Here is a 20,500-nt window from a genome sequence, read left to right on the forward strand (position 1 = left end):
GGAGGAAGAAATGGGGCCTGAGAAGGAGGTGCTGGAATAATTGGCAACGAGGGGACAGGGAGGCCAGTGGAGGGGAGAGACATGTAGGGTTTGTGGTTTACAAAGAGGGGACTGTGTGGAGCCCAGGAGGACCCTGGGTGCGGCAATTAGCAGGGCAGGGGGGTCAATACAGGTCTGAATGTCACTTGCAGAACCCATGCGTTTAGTACTCCGAGGAACCTTGGTGTCATCTGGCCTGCCCCCTCCTGAGGAAGAAGCCGGCTGGGAGGGGTTAAGTGGCTTGCTCAAAATTGCAGTGTGTTTTTGTCTTTTTCTTTTTAAACTGCAGAAGATGGCTTGTGTGGCACATGCTCAGCTCCAGACTCACATCTGGAGCCCGGGAAACCCAGGGCGCCCCTGCCAGCCCGCGGCTCATCCTGGCGTCACTGTGTTATTATTTTAACTGTCGTGCTCATAGAGAAATGCTGCCAGCATGTTAAAGACTGCGTTAATTAATTAACCAGGCACTTCATTGAGAGTCAATGGCGTAATTGTTGTTCGTGGTGGATAAATACTAATTGAATATCAAGAACATATTTGTGCAGAAGGAGCTGCTTCCAACGAGCCATGCCCTTTGTCAGCCAGATGTTTGGGCTTGTTTTGGAGGCTGATTCATTAGCTGGGAGCGCCCTGGCATTTGGGCTGTGTTGTTCTGTATCTGAGAAGGAAGGCGGGCAGCCTGTGAAGGACTGGCTCCCAGGCTGTAAGAGGTGGGGTGTGGGGGGGACCTCCACAGACAGATCTGGAAATAACAGTCGTATTAAGCAGATGACAGATATGTATTAAGCTTTTTTTTTTAAACTGAAATATAATTGATTTACAATGTTAGTTTCAGGTGTACAGCAAAGTGATTCAGCTATATATATATATATATATATATATATATATATATATATTTCACATTCTTTTCCCATATAGGTTATTACAAAATATTGAATATAGTTCCTTGTGCTATACAGTAGGTCCTTGTTGTTTATCTATTTTATATATAGTAGCGTGTATATGTTAATCCCGAACTCCTAATTTATCCTTCCCACCTATTAAGCTGTTTTTATTTTTATTTTAATTATTTTTTTAAATTAAATTTATTTATTTATTTTTGGCTGCTTTGGGTCTTCGTTGCTGCACGCGGGCTTTCTCTAGTTGCGGCGAGCGGGGGCTACTTTTCGTTGCAGTGTGCAGGCTTCTCACTGCTGTGGCTTCTCTTGTTGCAGAGCACCGGCTCTAGGCACGCGGGCTTCAGTAGTTGTGGCACGTGGGCTCTAGAGCTCAGGCTCAGTAGTTGTGGCGCACGGGCTTAGTTGCTCTGCGGCATGTGGGATTTTCCCAGACCAGGGCTCGAACTCGTGTCCCCTGCATGGGCAGGCGGATTCTTAACCACTGCGCCACCAGGGAAACCCTAAGCTGTTTTTAAATTTAAACACTCTATTCTTTTAATTTTTAATTTTTTTTGGCTGTGCAGCATGTGGGATCCTAATTCCCAACCAGGGATGGAACCCTTGCCCCCTGCACTGGAAGCACGGAGTCTTAACCACTGGACTGCCAGGGAAGTCCCCCACCTATTAAGCTTTAACTGAGGCAATTCTAGGTGTGATTTTAGGTATTGGAGAAGACCTCCTTCTCTTTCAAATCCTCCAAACAGATGGTTAAATCCTGGCCCATGAGGCAGGCAGGGTGGGGCCTGTCAACCCCATTTTACAGGTGGGGAAACTGAGGCTCTATGAAGCAAGGTGACTTTCTCGGAATCACGAAGCCACAGAATCCCAGTCTCCGAGCTTCCAGCTACAGCCATATTCCCCCTGTGGAGGGTGGCTCAGGCCCCCAGACCCCTGATGAGCCGAGGGGAGATGACTCGGGGTCCCTGAGTCTCAGAACTGACTGGGCCCCAGCAGTCAGGGCCCTCAGCAGATTTCCAGCTCTTGTGACTGGCTCATCCCTGCCAAGGCTATATGAGGCAGTGTCGCAAGGAGTGCGGGCTCTGAAGCCAGAATTCTTGGCTTCAGAGCTCAGCTCCGAATCTTGGTCAAATCTTGGGCAAATGACTGAAGCTCTCTGTGTCTCAGTTTTCCAAATGATAAAATGGAGATAATAATAGGCCTTACCTCAATAACCATGAATGGTCCATACTGTGTCTTTACATAAATTAAGAAAAGCTTCCGTCTCCCCTCCAAGAGACACAGGTATATGCCGGGTATGCTGCTTGGTTAGATCATGGACTGCTCTCTTAGCCAGATACCCTTGTTTAGTGAACAACCTTCCCAACTGTACATGGCAGCCCTACCTACAGGGTTGTCATGAGAGTAAAAAAGATATAACACAGTAAGCGCCTAGCATGTGTTAGAATCTTCCAGTTTTCTGACCCCACCTCCTCAAGAACTGGGCATGATTTGCTGCCACCTACGTACTGCTGGCAGCCTCCTTCAGAAAGACTGATAAGAGGATGTTGAAACATGAACCAAGAACATGACAGGAGACAGATCCTGTCACTGCACCAAAGGCAGCAGAGGGTCAGCAGAGCTTGATAACAAAGCGTCTCCTCACAGCCCTGGCCCCGGGGCACTCGCAGAGGCTTCGGGAGGACCCCTCCCTCCACCCCGGCTCCAGCCTCTTAGTCACTGATCTTGGGGAGAGCTCGCTCACAGCTGTGCAGAGCTCAGACCAGGGCCCGGAGACAAGGATTCAAGTCCAACTGTGCTCAAGTTGAATTGGGAGGTGATCCCAGGAAACGCTGGGAGCGGGCTGGGGAAGGAGACAGGGAGGGAGGGCAGCGCCGTAGGCCACGGGGGCTCTGCGGACCCCTGGGAGAGGCCAGGGCTCTACACGGGGTGGGGCTGCCCCAGGGCTGCTGCTGGGGGGCGGCGCTGACTCCAGTCATCACTCCTGGGCCAGGAGGTCCCCATCCAGCAGAAGAATTGGAAGTGGAGGCCCCAGGGCCTCGGTCCTAAGGACAATCCTTGCTGTGTGCCAGGCACTGTTGTATTAGGTCATCCCCGTGTTGCAGGTCCCTCAGGGGGAAAGCGAGGTTCAGAGAGGCTGAGTGCCTTTCCTGGCATCACAGAGCCAGTAAGCGGCAGAGTCGCGTGCTCGCTGTTCTGTGTGAGCCTCACTGTTGGAAACCTACCAGGCACGAAGGGGTCTGCAGGGGGCAGCCCTCCTTGCCTGTCGCACAGTCCCCCAGTCCCCTCCTCTGAAGGCATTTGAGTCCATCTCCCCAGGGGGAGGGAGGCTCCCCCTCCGTCCTGATTCAGCTCCGAGGCTATGGGAGGGAGGCTCCGGCCTTCGGCAGCGGCCCAGTGCCCGTCTCCTGTTCAAACCTCAGCCCTGCCCACTGTGGTCACAGGCCATTCTTATCAGTCAGGGTCTGGGAGAACCTCTAGCAGCTCCTGTCACCCCCCAGGGACTTTCCGGGCCTGATCAGGGCACCACCAGCAGGCCAGCAGGACCTCCTTCATAGGAGGGAGACTCCAGTTTGAGGAGGGGGCAGTACCACCTGCCCTTAAGGACCACCCTGCCCCCCCCCACCAGTTTGATGGGCAGAGCAGCATCTCTGGGAGCTCCCAGTCAGATGGGGGAGGCACAGCCCCAGACCCGGGGCAGCTCTGTCTCCTCTACCTTCTTGACAGGGTAGCAGGGTTTGAAGAAACCCACGTGGACACTCAGAAATACCAGACAGAAGCTGGGAACGTGGGGCGGGGTGCTGGGGTGGGTGTGAGGGGAAAGCTTTGTGCTCTCAGTTCTGGAGGTGACGGAACCGGGTCCTGGAGACCCAGGCAGGGCCTTGCCGGGGAGGGTGAGGCCAGTGTGGCAAGAGCCAGGGGCTATCTGTATCTCTCACCAAAATCGTTGTCATTGCTCTTACTTGGACCCATCTCACGAGAAGTGGGGATCTAAAGGACGTTACCATCTCCTCATGGTCCCCCAGGGCGGCCTCCAGGACCAGTGAGGCGCCCGGGCTCAGTGGGGTCAGCTGACAGATTCGGGGGTGACGTCAAGGAAGGGTCCCTTTGTAGGTATCTCAGAGGTGCACAAGCCATCGCCTGACAGCCCAGGTGTGGGTCTGTGGCAGCCAAGAAAATACTTGGGAGAGGCCAGAAGTGCCCAAGGCATTGGCCCCCGAGGAGTGTTGGCTTAGGCCCCCAGCACTGCTGCCTCCCCATCTCAGACACTATCATAGGCCCTCACCTCACCCCAGCAAAACTCTCCTGGGAAGCTGATGACATCAGAAGTGCCCCAGGAAGCCACCCACCCCCAGGGCGACAGACGGGACTATTTATATGGAGGAAGCGCAGCCCTGTCACCCTCCAGCTCCAAGTTGCCTTCTGCTTCCCCTGCTTCCCCCGCTTGGCACCAGGGCTGCTGCTGCCTATATTAGGAGCGCTCGGCAGATGGAAGGGGCGGGACCCTCCCCCACGCCCCTGGGCTCTCTGCACGTGCCAGCCTGGCCCTGAGCCATTAAGGTCCTGGCCCACCTTCCCTGGACTACCTGCACCTACCTCAGACCCTATGGGGTAAGGACTCTGTGTCAGTCTGATTCTGGGGACACAAACCAGAGGGTCCCATAGAGGGTGGGTACGGAGAGGGTGGGATCATGGCTAGAAGAAAAGGAGCAAGGAAGGAGTGGAGGAAACAAAGTGTTGAGACAGGGGTGGGGGACCCAGGAGCAGGGAGGAGAGGTAAGATCTGAAAGGAAGGTGTCGAGCAGAAGAAAGAGGAGTCTGGGGTCTGAGGGGCCCCCAACCTCTACAGTGACTGTGCAAACTGGGAAAAGGCGCCCTCTGCGGGTGGATGAATTAGGAAAAGGTGTAAGTCAAGTGTGTCTGTGTGTGAAGAAAAAGACACCCTCCTTTCTTCCCAGAGGATTGGGCCCCAGGCCAAGCCACCCAGCTTGGGGAGCAGGGCATGGGCCCGAAGACGGCAGCGCCCTCATGACCTGCACAGCTGTGCCTGGCAGCCTGGCAGCCTGCTCCTGAGCCCATGGTTAGAAGAGAGGCTGAGGGGCGCAGGCCTGCCCCTGGGCCTGAGCTCCCAGCTGAGGGCTGCTCTCGGGACACCCCAATGCTCTGCCCCCAGCAGCCGAGTTCTGACCACCTAAGAGGCAATCCGTTTAACCAGGTCGGCAAGCAGACAAACAATTCTTACCATCTCCCAGCTGAGGGCTCCAGGCTCACCAGGGAGACCAGGCCCATTAGGAAACCACACAGCGTGTTGCCCCAGCCAGGCAGGAAGCCAGCAGGCCACCTGTGGCAAGTTCCAGCCTGATCTCCTCTGGGGGTGACAGCCCAGACCTCCAGCTCCCACTTCTGGCATCAGTGGTTGCTTCTCCCTCCGGGAAGCCCTGGAGGCAGGACCTGCATCCGGCTCAGCATCCCAAGCCCACCCGGGGCCCATCCTCCGTCCTCCATTGATTCATATGCCAGCAAGTGGGGTCTCTTGCCATCCTGGGTGACTGGGGGGTCCTGCAGCTTTGATTCCTGATTGTGTTCTGTGGCTTTGGCACTTGGGAGGTGTCAGAGACTGAAGTGCAATTTGCATTTTAATAAAGAAAGTTGTATTTCAGTGATTTGCATTTAAATAAGGTGCTGCTTCCTCCCTCCCTTCCTTCCCTGCTGGTGGTGGCACCTTTGGGAAAAGAAGCCTCCCCAGGCCTTTGGCTCCCCGCACAGCCTCCCCAGCCAGCTTCAGGGGGGATGATGGGAACAGCAGGGATCCTCCCCCATCCCCTTCCTCAGTCACTGTCTCTGCAGGGCTTTCCAGCACACACATGCACACGCGTGCATACAGGTGCATGTACACGGCCTGTGCACCCACACACCTCATGCCACAGAACGCATGCACATACACACATGCACACACCGTGTGTACATGCAAACACACACGCACTGGCCCATGCATGAAGACGTGCACACACGTCTAGTACACACATGCACACACATGCATAAGCACACACATGCATAAGCGCACACAAACACCTAGCCACCAAAAGTGACACGATGCCCTCATGCCTTGTGCTCTAACCCCAGCTACCCAGCCCTGGTAAACCAGCCCTCAGAAACTTACACCGGTACAGCAACACCCACGAACCATTGCATCTGATGGTCCCTGGGTCCTCTGGACCCTGGAAGGCAGGAGGGGCTGAGATGCCTGGAGGCCAGGTCTGGCAGGGGAGGGATGGCGAGTGGTGGGGCTCATGGCCCAGCATCATCCCAGGGTCCCTAGGAGTCCCCTCCTCACCCCAGCTTTGCCGCAAGCATTGTTGGCTCCCGAGGGTGCAGATGCTCTGGCAGCTTCCTTCTTCCTTTGGCTTACCGCGTGCCTCCCGGGGGGGTGCCGGCTTGCTTTTCCTGGCTAAAGCTCTGTCTCCTGCAGCAGCCACCAGCCCTGGCCTCCCTTCCAGCGCCCCAGTCCCCAAACTCACAGTTTCTTCAAGACAAGCATCCTCTCTCCTCTCCACGTGAGCTGTCCTCTGGTCCCCGCCTCCCGGCAGTGCTGCGGGAGGGGCACAGACTTTCTCATCTCCAGAACCAGGCTTGACTCCTGGTGCTGGCTCTGCTTCCTCATCCCAGCCTGGGACACCTATTCCTGGACTTGTGAGGTCTGACAAGTCCCAGAGTCAAATGCTCAGCACGTGGTTGGGGTTTCATAAATGAAGGCTGGCATCACTGCAGACCCCCGAACGCACACAGCCCTGCTCTCGGCATAGTGATGGGGCCCCAGGACAACCTCAGAACCCACGTGAGTCTAAGTGGATGCCCCCTCAGTCCAGCACAAGGGCTGTGGCGAGGAGCATACAGCCCTACGCAGGGGCAAAGACCCGGACTCTGTGTCACCTTGTCCCTGAAAGCCTCGAATTCCCCATCTGTAAAATGGGCACAATGATGTTGGCCCACTTCCCTCCAAGGACGTTAGGGGGAGCCAATGAGCAAAAGCTTGCTCTTGTGCTGGGGAGGCTGTAAGGCAGAGCTGGAAGATGGGCCAGGTCCACTTGAGGTCCAAGAGGGATGAGCCTCTTCCTGGATGGAGATCCCAGTCCAGAACAACAGGCAGGAAACCCAGGCAGAGGCTGGGTGGGGCCACTGGTCATCCCAGGGCCCCAGTTGCCTTGTGCCTGCTCCACTCAGGGGTGCCCAGACACCATCTCTGTCCTCACGGCCAACCCCAGGAAGCCAATGGTACTGTCCTATTTACAGATGAACAATTCCGAAGCCAGGATCTTTCCACCACCTCAGACCTCTGGCAGGTCATGGAGACGGCTGGAACTTGGGCCGAGATGAGAGGAAGTGGCGGTGATAGAACATGTGAACATTTGGACATAGGGCAGAGGGCCTGGCAAGGGTGAGGACCCCGAGGCAGGAGGACCCTGGACTGTTTAGGGTCAAGGAGGCTGCTGCGAAGTACGTCTTCGGCCCTCAGGGTGCTGGCGAGGCTGGTTGCCTCTGGATTCCTTGTCCTTGTTCACAGTGTGCCTTGAAAATGGCTGTCATTTTCCGTGTGTGTTGTGATGGTGTTGTGATGGGCAGAAGGTCGGGAAGTAGGGCCTCAGGCAAGAGGCCAACCTGAGCTCCCTGAGCAGGAAGGACGAGGGTGCCGGCCCCTGGGATGCAGCCTTAGAGTAAGTAAGACAGGGAAACTCAGACCACAGGGCGGTGGGGATGGATCTTGGCCAGTAGAGCCAAGTTTGCCTCAGGCCCTCCTTCCGAATGGTTTGTCCCAGATGCCTTCCTGGCATGACCAGTCTCATAAATGCTCTCAGACTCACAAGTTAGGGTCTTGGAGGACTTCCTGTCTAGGGGCATGATTCGAATTCTACCCACACCCCCCTATGCAAGCACGTCTGCGCAGGCACAACCCTCAGCCCAGCTGTGATGGACAGTTCTCCCTGTTTCCAGCCCCTGCCCGTGGCCCAGTCCTGCCAGCCTATCTGGAGTGGGGCTCCGTCTCCTTAGAACGCCCTGGACCTCTGCAGAGGGGGAGAGCTCTGTGGGATGCTTTTGCCTTCCTGGCTGGGAAGCCAGATCCTTGGGCAAAAGCCCAGAACTGGGGAAGCCACGGCATTGACCAAAATATGTTATAATTTATTGAGCATTCACCATGCACCAGGCCGGATACCAAGCATACTATTTTATCTTCACAACTATAGAAGCAGGTGTGATTGACTCCATCTTATAGATGAGGAAACTGAGGCTCTGCCCGGTTCCAAGATGCACCCGGGGCTCTACACTGAGCATGTTGTGGAGCTGGGTTCACCCAGGGCAGTTTGATTCAGGCTCTGTCTCACCACTAAGCCTTATTCACTTCTATGCTGGCTCCTTCCCTCCCTCCCTCTCCCCACCTTCCTCTCTTCCACTTACCTTTATTTTGCTTCTACTTTGTGTCAGGCCCTCTTTGCATGGAGTTTCCATTTAGAACAGAGGCTCCTCACTGATGCGATGCCTGGACCCCTCTGCCGCCTGGGGAAACCTATAGATCCCTTTTCAGAATAACATTTGTAAATCCACACAATAAAATTTCTAAGATTCAAAGGAAACCAATTACATTAAAATGCAGTTATCAAAATATTAAGAAAAAATTGTGATGGAGTAATACATGTGCTTCTTTATTAATGCGCTAAATAATAAGATCGAGCAGTGGGTCTAATAAAACTACCATCCTTTTGAAGTAGGGTTGAGTATAAATGATATTTCAAGATTTCTGCTGCAATATAATATGATTTGAAATGATCTGCACTTTCTACGTGTGACAGAGCCACAGTTTCTGTGACGAATACTGTGGTTCCCTGCTGACATGCACAAGGGAAGGAAGTGCTCAATTTTAACTAAAGATGAGTGAAATAAAAATGTGATTTTTTCCCCGTCCACACTGACAGACCCCCAGAATTCTATACAGGGATCCTTGGGGATCTGTAGACCCCAGGCCATTCCTAGTAGCAGAAGACAACCTGGAAATAGATAAACTAGCTGGAAGGGTGAAATGCAGGGAAGACAAATGAGGAGGAGGTGGGGGGAAGGAGCCAAGTCAGTGAGGGGCCACCTGGAGGAAGTGAGGGAGCAAGCCTGGGGGTGCCTGGGAGAAGCTGATCAGCAGGAAATAGGGAGGCCAGTGCAGTGGGTGTGTCTGAGTAGGGAGAGAGTGGTGGACACGAGGTTGTAGGGTTTCTGAAAATTTGGATGCATTCTAGGGATGGCAGGGCCGTGGGACCACAGAGACCAGGGAGGGTCGCTCTGGCTGCATGTGGAGGACCCGCTGTGGGGCAGGGGGATCCCTGAGGAGTCGACTGCATTCTTCCAGGCTCATCCAGGGCGGCAGCAGCATGGGGAGAAGTGGTCAGATTTGGGGCACATTTTCAAAGTAGAGCCAGCAGGATTTCTGAGTTGAAGGTATGGGATGAGAGGAGTTCATGTCCCCACCCAGTGGCCTGGTGCTCCCATTGATGGCTCTGGGGCCTCGGCCCTGCTGCTCGAGACTTGATGGCGAGCTCTGGTTCTGCCACCTGTCCCCAGCCCGACAAAGTGCCCCGAGGAAGCTGAGGCAGGGACAAGGGGGGAGCACCCAACAGGGGCCAGATGGCAAAGTCACCTCTTGGTTTTTCAAAGCTAACACTTTCTCTTTCCCGTCAATCAGTATTGCCTTTAACATGAAGCCTTCGGGGACACCTTCCCACTGCCTCTACATAGGACTGGTTTTGCTAAATTACTTGCTTTGCCAACATCCAGGGATTCCCTCAAGAGACTACTTACCTGCTCTGTTGACATGGATGTCCTCTATTTACTCTCACTTCCCAGGCAGCTCAGGACCGTCCTTGGCAACCCAAAACACAATACTTCCCCTCGCCCAGGGTCATTTCCAAAGACAGCTGCAAGGCTAGGAGGCTTTGTCTCAGACTGAAAACCAAGCCACCCTTAGTAGATGCAAAGAAAATGTTGACTGAATGAATGAGGTGAATAGGGGTGAGGAAAGAAAGACAACTTCTCGGCTCCCTCTGAGTCTATTCTCTTATTTACCTTGACGTCCCAGAACATCAGAGGCACCCACAGTCCCATGTGAGGGCAGGAGGCTGTCCTGGTTCCAGACGCTGAGGCCCGACCTCCACTTTGGATTGTCCATGTCCTGCCCCCAAACCAGCTGGGCTGTGGGAGAGTGGCTGCATCACTCCCATCCATGTCTGTTTGTCTGTCTGCACTCACATCCTGCCTCTAAGCCTCTTTCTGTCCCTCATGGGCCATCCTTTGGAGCCATTTGATTCTCTGGTGAAACCAGGGCTGCACCTTCACTTTTTTGCCCCCCTGCCTCCACCAGCGAGGCTATGTGGTGGGACTTTAGGTTCCTGGCTCCCTCTGGAGGGGTCATACCCCAGGAAAGTTCTCTTTGGGATGCCCAGGGAGTCCCAAAGATTTCTGAAGCCTAGATCAGGGTTGGCAAACTCTGGGCTGTGGGCAACGCCTGGCCCGCCACTTGTTTTTATATGGTCTTGGGGTGAAAAATAGTTTTTACACTTTTAAGCGACTGAAAAAGAACCAAGAAAATTTTGTGACATGTGAAAATTATTTGAAATTAAAATTTTATTGTCTGTAAATAAAATTTTATTGGCACACGGCCTCGATCGGTTATGTATTGCCTACGTTGTTTTTGCACCATGTCAGCAGAGTTGGATGGTCATGACACAGACTGTATGGGGCCTGTAAAACACAAATATTTACTGCCTGGCCCTTTTATGAATAAGTTTGCCCCCGTGGCCTAGAGCCCGCATGGCCTGTAGAGCCTGGCCCTGGGCTCGAGTCCAGCCCCTGACTGGCTGAGAGGGATGAAGTTACACAAGCTTGTTCCTTCACCCTTCCCTCCAGGTGCGAGTGTTTCCCCACCTTTACCTCAAACTTCCCGCTAAGGTCGGTTGGAAGATATCACAGGATCAGCTCGGGCGGTATCTGGCCCTCGTGGGCTCACTAGTGCCAGAGCCTTTTGGAAGCTCACACAGCGACCCCCGAAAGTTTCCCTTAAGAGGCACGGCCACTCCCAGGCGGGTGTGGCACATTCCATCCCTGAGAAAGCAGCTGCAGGGACTGTGGTGGGGCGGAGTCACACCGGCTTCTCTTAGAGGCTTCTTGGACTTGGGTCGAGGAGGAGACCCATCAGGCCTGGCCATTGCCTGGCTGTGGGGGACAGGCGGGGGGAGCAATGGTGTGGGCTGTGTGGTCCAAAGAGCACTGTGCAGGTGGTCCCTGGGGATTTGGGCAGCCCACCCCCCTCCCCTCCTGGGACTATGGTCTCTTGGCATCGTAGGGATGGACTTGCAGCACCCCTCCCCTCCCAGGTCTGAGGCTGAGCAGATGCTGCCAGCACTGTCCCCCTGGATCTCTCTACCACCTCCCAGGCACCTATCATTCCTAACCACCCGCCCCCAGGGCAGGGCCATCTGTGTGTATCTGGGCCTCGGCGCCCAGGAGCTGGCAGAGCTGGCCCAGGCTGGGGCATTGAATCCTCCCCGCTTGCCCCCCACAGTGGCTTTATTAATTGTTTATATTAGAGTCTGTTAATTGGCAATAACCAGCGTGCTGAAGTGTCTTTTAATGACACCCCCACACACACACAGGGCCCTAAGGCTGTGAAGGATTGGAGGATTCAATAAAGTGAGAAGGAATTAGCACCTCATCCTCTTTATTAGCCAGTTAGATAAACTGCCAACACCTGTCACACAAATCGAGCCAGAAAGAAGTGGTCCCTCAGGAACTTCCATGGGCGAGGTGAGGTGCAGGCCAGACCACACTGGGCGTTGCACACCCACCCCCACCCGCATGCGGGCACACAAAGGGGCATGCATAGGTGTATACAGACCCCCGGGATCGCCTCCTGTGCTGGCCTGGAGCGCACCTGTTCATTCAATAGGCATTGCTTCGGCACCTACTATGTGCCAGGTGCGGTGCTCCCTGGGGGTGTGACAATAATCTGTCCCAACCTTTGAGGAAACTGCAGTCCTCCAGGAAGACAGACCAGCCCAGACCTCCCTCTGGACTCTGGAGATACACTCTCTATCCGGTTTCCCACTGGACACGTCTGCTTGGAGAGCAGGTACGCACGCCACCTGCCGCACATCCTAGATTGAACACGTCCGCCCCCGCCCCCATCATAGCCCGCTGTCCCCTCCGTCATCCTCCACCCCTCCTTCCAGCCCGCCCCCCCCATCCGCCAAGCCCCGTCCTGGCAGGCCCACCCTGTGTTCTTGCTTCCCTTTACCCTACCTGGGCCACTGCTGCAGCACATGACAGCGTTAACGCCCTCACACCCTCCCCCAACCTCCAGGCTGGCCCTCTCCCCACCCATCCATGGCCCAGCTGCTGGGGAGTCATTCTAAACACAGGTTTCTTTGGGACAGACTCTCTCTTTGGTCTCTGATCCTCAGGGAGAGTACCGTCCTCTGGTGGGACTGCTCTGAATGCCTGGTACGTGGGTGTCTCAAACAGGAGACGCCGTGGCTCCAGCCTCCTGCAGAGGGAGGTGGAAATCTAGCGCCATCTTGGAGATGCCCTCAAGGATGAACTGTCCAGAGAGAAGACGTCCCATCCTGCCTACTGTGAGTTAGATTTGGCTGAGCCTTGTTGGGCCCTAGGGGATGGGAGGGGGGTGGAATAACTGACACCCTCATGTGAAGGGAAAATATAAGGGCCTGGAGGAGCCTAATGAAACAGCACCTGCCTTCCCAAGAGGCTTTCTCAGCCAACGTGGAGTTCCTTGTCATAAGCGGGGATACATGCAGGAGGGAGAGTACACCTATCCCTCACTCCATGACTTTAATTTCTGAACACCCTGCTCCTGGATGAAAAACCATAAAATGCAAAAATATTTTCATTAATTTTAATGAAAAAAGGACGGTACGTTCTATCCGCTGCCAAGGCACCCAATTTCTCACAGAAAGACACAGCCATTGAACAAGGAAAACAAGTTTACGTAAGGAATAAACAAAGACCTAAAATTAAATACTGTGGCTCGTAACTAAAATGTAATGTGATAAAGATTTCTCTTTCCCGCACGGGAGATGGGCAGTGCTTTGCAGGGCTCACGGTTATTGTGTGCTGAAAAACAGAGTTCTAGCAGAGAACAAACACTTCGGGGCAAAGTGAAAGCTTACCAGAGAACACTTTCAAGCAGATGGAAACAGGAAACGGCTCCCTCGCCCCGCACCGCCTGGCTCATGACAACGAGCAAAGCAGTTGGTCCCTGCAAACGTGGCTCGGGACACAGAGGTGTCCCATAGGACCATCTCTGCATGAGATGAGACAGCAGAGTCCAGTAAACATGACAAGTATGTCTTTGTTGAAAACTGTAATGCAGAAATATAACTTTTAAAAGTGTGTTTCATTAGTGGGCTTTGGCGTGAAATGTTTTCATAACGAAAAAGGGGGGCTGTTGTGAAAAGTGGTATAACTTTCAAGTCTCCAAGCGCAGAACCTGAGCCAAAGGCCTGTGTTTCCCCAGGACTTGGTTCCCAGGTTCGCAGCCTTATTAGTAGAATTCAGGAAAAACAACCGAAGTTGAAGCTCTGAGGTTTTCCCCACTTCCCTCCACCCAGGGGCCATGGCTCCCTTCCCCTCCTCACAGCTTGCAGAGGCCTCAAAGAAGGAAAAACCGCAAGAACATGGTTGGAGTCTGGGAGTTTATAAGATTCAAGCCAAAATAAGGGACTATGATTCTGTAATCAACGCTGATTCTCCTCCCCTCCCCTGTCCCCTGTGTGAAGTCTGCTGTTTACAGGGCTCAGCATCCATTCCCCCCACTTTATGCCAATAAAGACCCCATTTCCTTTGGACCACTTCCCCCATCCCCACCCCCCAACTCTTGGTCATGTTACTAGGATAGGATTGGCTCCCTTCAGCCCCAGGGGTGGGGCCTGGATGTCTGCTGCCCATCAGTGAAGCTCCTCAGCCACAGGAATTGGTCCACGGATGGGCACATGACCCAGTTCAGGCCAAGGAGACACAGGATGTTGGAGGATTCTGGGAAAGGAGCTCCTCTGCTTTCCCAAGAGTTGCCACCAGACTTGAAGGAGGAAGCAGAGTAGCACCAGGAATGCCGACAGCCATCCTGGCCAGAGAGGGCAACGTCAGGATAATGTTGACACCATGGAAAGCAGAGAGGAGAGGCAGGAACAAGGTCTCTGGTGATATCACTGGGCTGCTGGATCCAGCCTCACCTGAAGCAGTTAACTTTGTATTTTTTTAATGAGCCTTTCTACTTTTTAAGTCAGTGTTTTCTGTTACAACTAAAATATTCCTTTCTGATACTCCTGGTCTCTGCTCCCTAGAGTGTAAAAGGTCATTCCCATGTGGGACAGAAAGGAGAGGCCCTGGTGTAGGTTATGCACAGGGTTACTGAAGACAGAGGCTGCTGGGTACGCCCCATATGGGGTCAGGGAGACCAACGACATCTGGTTCATGATGGACATCTCAGGCCCCTGCTGCTTGGTGACTCAAGGTCAGGTATTCAGTCTCTCTGGAGCCCATGGCAAGAATCCTCAAAGGATTAGATTTACTTACTCAAAAGCTCTAGAGACTCGGCTGGGGCTTTCCCACTGGGGCTTGCTGCAGGTGGGCCCCGCTCAGCATCGTGCCCTGCCCTGGACAATCTGAGTACCACTGGCTCAGGGCTAAGGGCAGAGGGGCTTACAGCACAGCTGGGGCCCTGCAGAGCCTCCGCTGCTCGGGGCCCCTCAAAGCTGGGTTCTCTCAGGTTCCTTAGAAAAGGTGTCAGAAGAGTTGATCTTCAGGCTGCTTTTTTAGAGGTAGAGGGTTCAAGTGGCAGCAAATTCTCTTTCACTTTGAAGAAAGTATTCCAACAGGCCTCAGACCACCAACCAGCAGGACTCGCTGAGGCGACAGGCCCTGTCACACATACATCTTACCAAAACATCCAGGGCACTTGTGACTTCCTTCTGGTCAGACCCTATCAGTGTTTTGCTACCAATACAGAACATAAGCCCATTGGCAGGGTGATGCCCATGGGGAGGTGGTCCAAGGCTGCGGGAGGAGCTAGAAAGACAGCATCCCTGAGGCAGGGCAGTAACATTCTGCTACCGTCCTGATCAGGTGCAAGCAAACAGCTTCTGGTGTTTTCTGTTTATCACGTGGAGTACATTCCATTTTCCAGATCTGTAACTGAATACCAAGCGCCGGGGCTGAATTAATTTGCTCTACCACGGAGACTACATCTGGAACAGCAGCTGCAAACAAAGCCACCGCCCGCTTAAGTTTACAATGCACCACTGTTGCTGGCTAAGATCGAGCTATTCTTCACACTAGTTGGTCTGTGTGATAGAATGCGGGTGTGACCAGGGTCATCACAACTCCACCTTTCTGGTGTCTGATGGGATGCTCATCTTCGTGGGCTCCTTGGGGTTGCGTTGTTGCTTTGGTTCACTGTATTTGTAGGTAGTAGGAGTGTAAATGGCTTCCTCCTGGCTTTTCCTTTTGTAATAAGCCCTAGTCTTCTGGTCAGGAAGGTGATGTGGGCTTTCTGTCACCCACAAGGATCTCGATTCCTCTCAGGAACTTGGGAAGTAACTCCTGGAGGGGGTTGAGGTCCCACCGACCTAGTGTAGGGTGAATTCAGGTGAGATCCAGCATTATTCCTGAGCTGTTGAAGTGCCCCTCCGACCCCCAGACCACGTGGCATTCCTGTCCCCAGGAGTCAGAGTTAGCCAGTCACTCATCTAATCGTCCCCTCCGCTTCTCCTGTGCTCAGCGACCCAGGTAAAGGGCAGCAGCTTCCTTCGGGGGAAGTTGGAAGGAAGATGCATCATGTCCTCTGTTCTGTGGCAACAGGTCCTTGTCCAAAGGCACTGCCCACCCCTTTATTTGAGGGTCTCTAGGTCCAAACCAGCCCTGGACTGGGAACACTATCCCAGTTACAGGTACTTGAGGGAGCCCATGATTCACGAAACCTAGAGGATTTGGGTTGTAGACTCAGGTGAGGCCTCAGTGGGCTGCTCTCTCATTTCATCCCGAGGGACCCTTGATCAATTTCTAAAGTCCAGCGATCTCTGCCCCCTGTGACTCTCTTAGTCCCGCCCCCCGGCCCTCTGCCTGTTAGGGGATGGTCGTGCCCACTAATTTCACAGGACTCCACCTGCGCAGGCCCGCCAAGCTCCTCCTACCCACCCTAAGATTAGAAATCCCGTTGCAACAGCAGCCCTTCTGCCAGAGTTCCCAGACTACGGAGAGGAAATAGCTGAGCCTATTCTAAAGATTTGGGAGGTGACAGTTAATAAGGAGTTTGATTGTTTTGGGCCATGTTTCATCTGTGGCCGTGAAAATGTGCACCTCCTACTGCACATCATTGACTGATGACCCCCTACTGCTGCACTGAGTCTTCCTCTGGATTTGTGTCAAGGCCTCACTTCCCAGGCAGCACCCATCCCGAGTGGGCCTGGCAGGGATACCAGGCAACCCCGCAATCCCCACCCACCACCCCACTCCCACTCCTGTCCTCTCTGGGAGGACTTTGGCTCCAGGACTTCCCTGCGGCCTTGCTGAAACTTTCTCCGAACTGCGCGGCTGTCTGGGACTCTTCCTCCCTTCCTTCTGTCCTTCCCAGGGGTCAGACTGTGTGGTGATCTGATGACCCTCCCACCCCCTCTGCCTCCCCAGCATTTTCCTTTGCAGGCGTTTTCTAATCCCATCTTGGTGTCTGCTTTCCGGAGGACTCGAACTCCCGCATTTCATATCTTAAGTTGGATAAGAAGTTCACAGATGTTTGTTGTGTTCTTCTTTATGCCTTTTGTATATCTGAAACACGTCACTAATTTTTTGATTATAAAAGACAAGGTTATTACTTTATCTCACTGATAGCATCCTCAAGGGGAGTAGGAAGGGAGAGTGTCCTGGAATTGGTGCCGATCGATAGATCCATTCAGTGTTCCCGTCTCTGGTTGTTTTGCCTTCATTCCCCTAATTATGCCAGGGATTTTCTGGTCCTTTTTAGCCAATTAGTGCAGATCGTCATTTGGTTCAGATTCGCATTAGTGACTTGTGCAAATGTCAGAACATCTGCCAACTGCCTGAAAAAGCACCTCCAATGTGAAATTTCTGGTGATGGCACCCATATCAATAACCGCAGCCCGGTCCTCACCGGTATCCCTCCCGGCTTGATCAAGACATTCTCAAAATCCTCCCCACACTAATTTATATTGAGAAATATAAATTAGTGAACTCCTGCAATTCTTTCTGGGCATACCTCTTCTCTTCCCCTGATTCTGCGTTGTATCATCTGGACCACGCGGAGTCTGGATTCTGACGACTGCGGGAGAAAACGTGAGGGACGCGTCAGGAGGGACCGCAAGGGTGGGACAGCGAGCTGCTTAGGCTTGGGGTCCTCGTCATCCCCCCAGATACCACCGCTCCAATAAGACACTAACGTTTTCCTGACCAGCGCCCTCCCATTCACCAAAGGGACCAAGTGGGGTTGTAAATTCAACCGACACTGTAATTCAGTAACTTCAAAATCAATCTCTAAGTTCAGTCTTCAGCAATTTCAGCTCTGTAGCTATATGCAATAAAAGATTCTTTCATATAATGGCCCTGAATTTTATTTCGTGCCTTAAGGTGAACATTTTGATTTGAGCCTGTCATTTTCTTGCTTTAAATTATCCAGTGTTAGGAACAACCATCCAGCCGATGGTCCCAGCTTTCCTCATCCTTTATAAATTGGCCCACAGCAGCTGCTGGAGTCTCTCACGTTCAGTTGGCACATGGTCCCCGGTGACTGGAGGGTGTAGCACGATTACCTGTTCACCACTGCCTACCATCAGTAACCTCTTTTCTGTCGAATAATATGAACCAGAGTCCTACTGATTTCGGCCCCATGGAGTTAAGAAAACCAATATCAAGTAGCTCACACATCCCTAAGGGTTGTGTCGTGAATCCCACTGCTGGTACTAATTTCTGAAATCAGATTCTTTGGTTGCAAGTACCAAAAATTGACTCTGAAAGAGTGAAACAAGAACAGGGGATTTATCGAAGAGACAGTGAAGCAGGGCACAGAATGGAAGGAAAAGCTAGACACTGGGTCTCAGGATGGACAGGACCCAGGGCAGCTCTGGGCATCTAAGTAGCCTGGATACTCTCTTCAGGGCACTGCTGCAGGGTGCCTCAGCCCTTACCACCTTCCACCCCTGTGTGTCTCCATTAGAGATGCAGACCCTTGAGGGAGGTGCTGATTGGGCTAGACTGGGTCGTGGACCTAACCCTATGGTGAGGGACATGGTGGTGGTGACTGACCATCTCCCAGAAGCAACATGGGGCCAGGGAAGCTGAGGCCCCCATCCCCAAGGAACCTTGGGGACAAAATCCCCAAGGTTTTGTCTGCCAAGCAGACAAAACCAGCATGTGGATTCCACACATCACTCCCTTTCAGTTCTGAGCCCTTTCACGTTCTGTTTCCTCTTCCTGGAGGGCTTTACTCTCCTGTCGGCCTCGGCATAGTTGTCATCTCCCCTAGAGAGTTTCTGGGAGCTTCCCTTCCTGGGATAAGTGCCCCTCCTAAGTGATTCCATAGCACTTATCTCCCTGTATTGTAATTGTTTACTTGTCTTTCTTTCTCAAGAGATTTTGAGCTCAGTGATAGGAGGGATTATGTTTGCCTTGTTTACAGTTATAACCCCCAAATGGACACAATTCATGGCACAGAGTAGGTCCTCAATAGCTATTTGTTACATGAATAAAGGATGAAGACCTCCCTCTTTCACTAACCTGCTGTGACCTTAGGGAAACTCCTTGCCTCTGGGCTTATTCATAAAACTCAGAGTAGCGGCATGTCTTGTTCAAGGACAGTTTGATGGCAAGAAGTAGAAATCCACTCAAGCTATCAACATAAGGGGGTATTATGAGAAATCAGGGATGTCTCACAGAACTGGAGGGGTTCAGCAGGAGCTGGAAAGTGTCAGGAATCAGAACAGTTTCTTCTGCTCCCTCCCTGGGCTCTCGCTGAGCTCCAGGCTCTTGGCTGTGGATGACATGGTCTCTTCAGCCCGTGTCTCAGGTCCTTCTAGCTCTTGTGTCATGGGTTGGGTCCCCCTGGGAGGCAGCTCTGAGTTGGAGTTTATCCTGGAGGATGTTCATTAGGAAGGTTCTCAAGACCAACACCTGTGGAAGGAAAGGAAGGATGCAGGAGCAGACAGAGGGAGAGGTCGAGTTGTGATACTGTCCCCCAAATGTCCTCAGCAGATCTCACGGGAAGCTCTGGACCTGAGATTGTGAGAGGACTGGGTCTTTAACACACCCCCACCGCCCCCCTCCCCCACCCCTCTCCTCCACCATTAGCCATTGGATTGGGCTGCCCTGGGAAGAGGGCGTGACTTCGGGCAAGGCATCTCTCTTCAGCTGAGGCTGTCTTTGAAGGGGTGACAGCAAAGAGACATCTCCTATCAGCGGCACTTCCAGCAGCTGGGGGGGAACACGCCCTCCATTCCTAAAGAGGGATCCGGGTAGGGCATCATAATGTTCTCCACCTGAGACCGAGTGCCGGGCTTGGTTCAAGTTCTTGAGAAAGAATCTGATTGGCTTGGCTCTTGGTCAGGTGTCTGCTTTAAAACCAATGAGCTGTGCTCAGGCAGACGCCCAGTTACTCGGCATAAATAGCCCTTCAGTTCTGGGGGGGAGGGAACCCCAAAGAGGATGTATCGTGAAGAGCCTCCAAAATGTCCTCTACAAATTCAGTGATAGGTAGTACCAGATTGCTAAGATCGGGGGCTCTGGAACCAAACTGTTGTGTTTGAATCTTATTAGCTAGGAGTGCATTTGGCAGTGAGTAACAGGAAATGATGATAGAGAGGCTTAAACAAGTGAGTGGTTTATTTGGCTCATCCAAGAACGAGTCTGGGAGAAGGTAGCCCTGAGCTGGTACAGTAGCTCAAGGATGTCACTGGGACTTGGGATCCTTCGATTTTCCTGCTCCATCATATTTAGTTACTGATTTTCTCCTCATGGTTACAAGGTGACTGCTGCACCTCTGGTCATCATGTCTGTGTCCCCCTTAAATAACCAGAAGGAAAAGGGGCAACCAGAGAGGAGCAGGGAAAGGGGGACAAAGGGTTCTCCTCTAGCTAGGCTTTTTCTTTTTGTTTGAAAAGAGGTGCTCCGAAGACTTTTACCTCTTGTTCATTGACCAAAATTGTGTTGCGGGCTACTTCCCAGCAGCAGGGGGGGCTGGGAAGTTGAGCCTTTCAGCTTTCCAGCCATAAAGGAAGGAAGAGAAAGGGGGCTTGATAATAGCTTTTGGGTAGTACATCCATTATGCGTGCCGCAACCACGTGCTGCCTGTGTGACCTTGGGGAAGCTCTCCAGCCTCCGTGTCTCCACTGATACAAGGGAGATAATCATAGTATCTACATCATTAGGTGAGTTCATACAACAGCACCTGGTATATGGGGAACTCTCAATAGAGGTTAGCCAGTATTGTCATTGCTCTGATGACCTGTGGT

Source organism: Balaenoptera physalus, assembly GCF_965194825.1.
Source record: "Balaenoptera physalus genome assembly, chromosome: 11".
NCBI classification, from domain to species: domain Eukaryota; kingdom Metazoa; phylum Chordata; class Mammalia; order Artiodactyla; family Balaenopteridae; genus Balaenoptera; species Balaenoptera physalus.